Source organism: Dipodomys spectabilis, unplaced genomic scaffold (genome assembly GCF_019054845.1).
Source record: "Dipodomys spectabilis isolate Male_0828 unplaced genomic scaffold, ASM1905484v1 ptg000207l, whole genome shotgun sequence".
NCBI classification, from domain to species: domain Eukaryota; kingdom Metazoa; phylum Chordata; class Mammalia; order Rodentia; family Heteromyidae; genus Dipodomys; species Dipodomys spectabilis.
Genome location: NW_024870884.1, coordinates 4,687,824 through 4,693,767, shown reverse-complemented (window position 1 = coordinate 4,693,767; position 5,944 = coordinate 4,687,824). Strand labels below are relative to the sequence as shown.

Here is a 5,944-nt window from a genome sequence, read left to right as displayed (position 1 = left end):
TAATATTAGGGCCTAGATTGGTGTTTGGGTTAATGATTGGACTAAGCTTTTCTTTTATGTCTTTCTAGAAATCTTTTTTCTGATATCTTTATCCTTTATTTTTTGGTCAGTCCTTAAGGCCCAGGCACGGTCCCTGAGATTTTTTCCTCAAGGCTAGCACTTTACCACATGAGCCATAGCTCCACTTCCAGCTGTTTTGCTGGTTAATTATAGAGATACAAGTCTCATGGACTTTCAGCCTAGGCTGCCTTCAAACTGTGATCCTCAGATCTCAGGCTCCTGAGTAGCTAGGATTACATGTGTGCACCACCAGAGGTGGGTTTATCCCATGCCATTCTTATCTTTCTCTTCCTTTCTAACCCTGGCAATCCATCTAGATAATCACCTCTGCCCTCTTCTAGTCAGCCTTCCTAGACTTCTGCAGGCGGTGATCATCACTTTATCTTTTATAGAATTTTAGTCCTTCGTGAACGTTTTGCTGACATGGTGTCTATAACATTTTATTGGAATGGTTTGTTTACTTTGTCTCCTAGGGAGGACATATTTATGTTTGTCTCCACTTTTGTGCCTGACCTCCCACATGTAGATTCTAGCATATTTGTTTTTTCTGTTTTGTTCTTGGTAAACTCTAGTATATTTGTTGTTCAGTTGATGGCTACTGAGCAAAAGGAGACATGGCAGTTAGATAGAATTTTCCAATATAATTTCAACACAAGATAACTTCAACACAGTTCTTCTGTAGTATTGTGTTGAGGTTATTTTGATCTTTAAAAACCTTCAAAAATAATTATACTAAAGACAGTTATAGACATATAAGATTTTGAAAATGTGTTAGGAATCTGGCAGGAATATGCTTCAGTGTTCTCTTTGGCTCTCATTGTAAATCTGTATCTTGGGCAAATGAAATCAATTTCTCTAAGAGTCACCTTTAAACAAGGGTGCAAATCTCCTAATGTTTTACTGTGTATGTAACATCTTTGTTATTGCATGGTAATAATATGCATTTCTGCTGTTTATTATCTTGGTAAGGAAGGTACTGTTCTTGGACATTCTCTTTTGCAAAAAGAACATTAGATTCTTTTACGTTAACTTCCCTTTCTTCTCCCTACACTATAAATAAATCTGTCCAACTTTTCCTTTAAAGTGATCCACACATGAAGACTATTGATATAATCCACTTATAATAAATCTCTATTCTTCTAGCTTATAATAGGTAGCTGCTGAAGTCTGAAGATTACGTGCATAAAGCAAACAAAGTACCACTCAACATTTCTTATAGCTCCAATTTCAATGCTGTATTCTTTTTATTAGTTTGCACAAAGTATAAGCTAGCTGTATAGCAAATGACAACACAATTGAAATCAGTAAAAAAAAAAAAAAAGGAGAGGGTGGGAATATGGCATAAGTGCTAGCAAATTTGTTTAACAAGTCCCAGGTTCAAAGTTTAATCCCCAGTACCACCAACAACAGTTAAAAGTTAGGGGAAAATATTTATAGTACTATGACAAAATATTATCTTTCTAGTGTGCATTGAACTGATAGACAATGTGAAGAAAAGGATAACATAGTTAGGGGATACAACTAGTCAGCTCACAAAAAAGAGGGAGAACAAATTTGCTCATCCACAAGGGAAAAGACACTGATTTTCCAAGTCATAAAGATTTAAATGGCTCATTTCTATGCGGTAGCATTTTACCTATTAGATTGAAAACATAAAATAATGATATTTCTTAGGGTTTTGAGGATGTGCATTCCAGTCTTGACCAATTCATGTGTAAATTTGTGCAGTTTTTGGTAGTGAACTTAAGCACATTATTTATCCATTGAAACAAAATAAAATATACTTGGAATTTGCTCCAGAAACCTAGTTTTGGGAACTTTCTGTTGAAATGAAAACATCAGTATGTAAGGATATACTTGCAAGGATGTTTATATTTCAGCAATGCTTACAAGAACACTGGATCAAACTAAATTGAGCCTTCACAAGATCAGTTGGATATATTATTGTTTTTCTAATTCATGGACAGTCTAAGGACAAGTTAGAACTGAATATGATAAACTGGAAAGTTATTTTTACTTATTTTTACTTATTTTTAAGTAAAAAAGCAATTATAGAGCAATGGGTATATCATGGCTCAATTCTGAGAATAATAACAATACAAAAAAGAAAACCAAGTCATAATATTTATCTTAATGTAGTTTGTTATTAGATTTTGGTTATATCAGAACAGAAGCAATATCAAGCCCAATAAAGAAAAAAAATCAAGGAAAGAAAAAGTTAGGTTAAAAGGAAAGGCATTGTTTTCTTGGATATCTTTCATTTGCATAAGTTTTCTTACTGTCATTCATTGTACACTTGATCATATGCATGTTTCTGATTTATGTGATTATTCAACTCGAATTCCACAATGGCTTATTCTTGTGTTCATGTGAATTTTCTCAGATATAATTAAAATTCTTGGGGTAAGTGGACAGGCCTACTGTTTTCACATTTGGAACTGAGCCAGAACAGAAGATTTTGTTTGGATATTGAAAGCATAGCAGAGTCCTATAGGCTAGGATTAAAAATCTTTTTGAGTCTCCATTTCCTATCCAGTATTGAGTTAGGTTGGTAAACTTGTTATTACCGACTCCTTTCACTTTTAGTTTTTCTTTTAAATCAAGTTCAAATTTAAAAATTTTAAATTACTATATATATATATATATATATTTATTGTGAAAATACCATACAGAGGAGTTATCATTACATGGGCAAGGTAATGAGTACATTTCTTAACAAGCATTGTTGCCTCCTCCTTTAAAAACAAATATATTTTAAAAAAAAACCAGAAACATAGTTAAATACCAAGCAAAACTAACGCTGCTACTTCATAAATAAACAAACCTATACAAATCTTACTCATTTAATACTAGTCTACCAGTCTTTGGGTAGCTAATCTCCCAATCTTTTGGTAGCTAATTTTTTTAGAACATTAATTGATCTTTATTTGATTTGACTAAAATCTGCATTATTAAAATACAGATAACAAAATCTGAGCTTCTATGAATCTCACAGTAAGTACTACAGTATTATTATGTAAGAAATAATAACTGACAGACATTATCACATGCATATGTTCCTGCCAAGGGGGGGATTTGGGACCGTGATCTGCAGGTGAGGTGCAGTGTGTGCAGGGCAATGAGCAAAACCCTAAAGAAAATGCAAGTCATTTGCCTGGATAAAAAATAATGTTTTGTTTTTGGTGCCAGTCCTGGGGTTTGAACTCGGGGCCTGGAAACTGTCCCTAAGCTTTTTTTTTTTGCTCAAAGATAGCATTCTACACTTGAGCCACAGTTCTACTCTGGCTTTTTGGTGCTTCACTGGAGATATGAATATCATGGACCTTTACGATCAGGCTGGTTTTGAACCATGATCCTAAGATCTCAGCCTCCCAAGTAGCTAGGATTATAGGAGTGAGCCATTGGTACCTGGCAATTATTTCTTTTTTGGGGGAGAAAAAGGTGGTAAAGAGGGGCAGGAATGCAAAGGCCTATACCGAATGGTTTCTCCATTTCCAAATGGTAATAAAAATATGAAATTATGGCACTAGGGCACCTTCGAGGAAAAGAACACCTTAACCGGAGTAGGTTCATTGCATAATTCTTTAGTAATAGGCACAATTTTCAAGTAATGAAGTGGACTTCAAAAGACTAATTTCACTCTGGCAGTGGCTATCTGGTTTTCTTTTCGCCTTCTAGGGCTGGCTCTCTTTAGCATTGCAGGGATACTTTCCCAAACAGTTTCTGGGAAACCAGCCTCTTATTCTTGAAACACCTTCTGTAAAGGGATCATCAAGAATTTTGTCTCCATACAGCCAGTATCGTAACTCTCTTGTGGCTAAAATGAACTCACCTTTTTGCAGCTGAATAGGTTCTTCAGTGCAAGGGCTTGTGAAGAAAGTTTTTATTCCTCTATTCAAAGGACAGTAGGCACCACTGTAATTTTCTATTACTTTAGAGCGGACATGTCTGACTCTCTTGTCAGTTTTTTGTTTTAACTGTTCTATCATTAAGCTATATTGGTGACATCCTTCTCTTATTCGTCACTCCGATCCATTTCTTTTAGGCACCCCTGAACATGTAAATACCTGTTTAAAATTCTTCCATCTACTTCCCATGTTATGGGGGAAAAACAAAGATTTCATCTAGCTGGTAATATTGAATTCGATCTTTAGCCTTCTCTTCAATCCATGATTCAATAGAAGTTTTGTTTCTGAGAATTATTTTCATCTGGATAAAAAACAACATTCCAACAGCTATGGTTGTTCCTAAAGCTAATCCCAACGCAAACGAGGTGGCAGCAAATGCAGCTAAACCAAAGGGAACAACTGGGAGAGGATCTTTCCTTGGTGCACTCATATCAATCTTCATGGTGTTCCACACAAAGGAGAGCCGATTGTAAAGCTGTGCGTCCATAGTCATAACAAAAATGGAAGCTGCATGGATACAACCCAGTGGGACCAAAAGGAGAAACAGTGTGAATGAAGCATGATTTTGGTAACCACAACAGTTGTTGATCCAAGGACAGTGATGGTCCATCTTCATCACACATCTGTTGCACTTTCTGCAGAGATGTGATTGTGGTGCCTTGAACGTTTGGCAAATGTTACAATACTGGAGATACATGCTATCCTGAGAATATTCCGGTTTCCACCCCAAAGGGATGAAGCCAGGACCAACAAGCATGACATTGAAGTAATTATAAAGAATCATGACAGTCCAGTTTATCAACATGATGAAATTCACACTTCCTCCAGTTGTATGTAAGGGCCAATACCACAATACAGAGTCAATCATGGCCATTATAGAACATATTGCTATAACACGAAGGGCTATCATGGGACCCCAGTGTCTCTTTAATTCTTAGAGATTTTCAAACTTGATAACTGAGCAGAATGTACCCATTTTGGTACAGAATGCTTTTCTACTTCTAAATAATTATAGATTTCCTTTTTCTGTGTACACATTTCCATGTGTCACAAGTCCGTGTGTGTTCTTGAAGTGGCATGCCTTCCCAGTGTGGGAGGTGAATGCAGCTTGTGACATTTTTATTGTTTGTAGTCTGAACTCAAAATCTTAGGTAGGAGAATCCATGATCCTTGGTTGAAACTCAGCCTCAGTGCAGTCCTCAGTGTCTGCTCCTGGGCCATTGCATTTCTAGGACAGCCTGGGTTCACTTGGATCAGATTTTCTCCTCCTCGAATAACTCCATCATAAGCACCACAGCCAGAAATTAAGTCCTGGTACCAGGGGGACTGGAACACAGGACGTCTCTCTACCCGCCTGGTAGCTAATTTTTTTGAGACAGGGTCTCACTGTGTAGCCCAGGCTGGCTTTGAGCATCTGATTCTCCTCCTCCTGTCTTTCTAGTACTGGGATTACACTTGAGTGTACACACTTCATTGTCAGCATTTTCCATAGAGTAGTAGTGGATAAAAGGCTATGAAAATCAAGAGAAACACAAATTTCTATTACTAATACCTGCTGACTGCTACCTCCATTTTCTTACCTGGGAAATTGGTGTATGAATAGTATTAATTTGCTTCAGGGTCTTGTAACTTAATTCACACGAAGTACTTTTTATTGCTATGCTTTAGGGTTTCATACATAAGTTATTGCTGTCTTTATGCATAAATAATCCATGGTACCTTTTCATATCATGGCCACTGACCTCAGCCCAGGCTGCTCTCAGCTGAAGGTGATGCTTGTAGGGCAGTGGTTACACTACACTTAACATTACTCTAAAGACTGAGAGGATCAATACATCCCTGTTCCCAAAAGCTCTTGTGCACAGCAAAGTGACACATGCGTAGAAGATTTTAAGTGTTTTGAGTACAGCCCCATCTTCTTTTTGATAGGCTAGCCAAATTATATCTTACTAGCAGAGAGTAAGAGGACTTAGATC

The 5,944-nt window shown here is 36.8% G+C and overlaps 1 pseudogene; it reads right to left on the bottom strand.

Annotated features, from left to right (window-relative positions):
- Positions 1–3,711: 3,711 nt before the first annotated feature.
- On the bottom strand, positions 3,712–5,224 carry LOC122122310 (annotated as a pseudogene).
- Between the last annotated feature and the right edge of the window lie 720 nt (positions 5,225–5,944).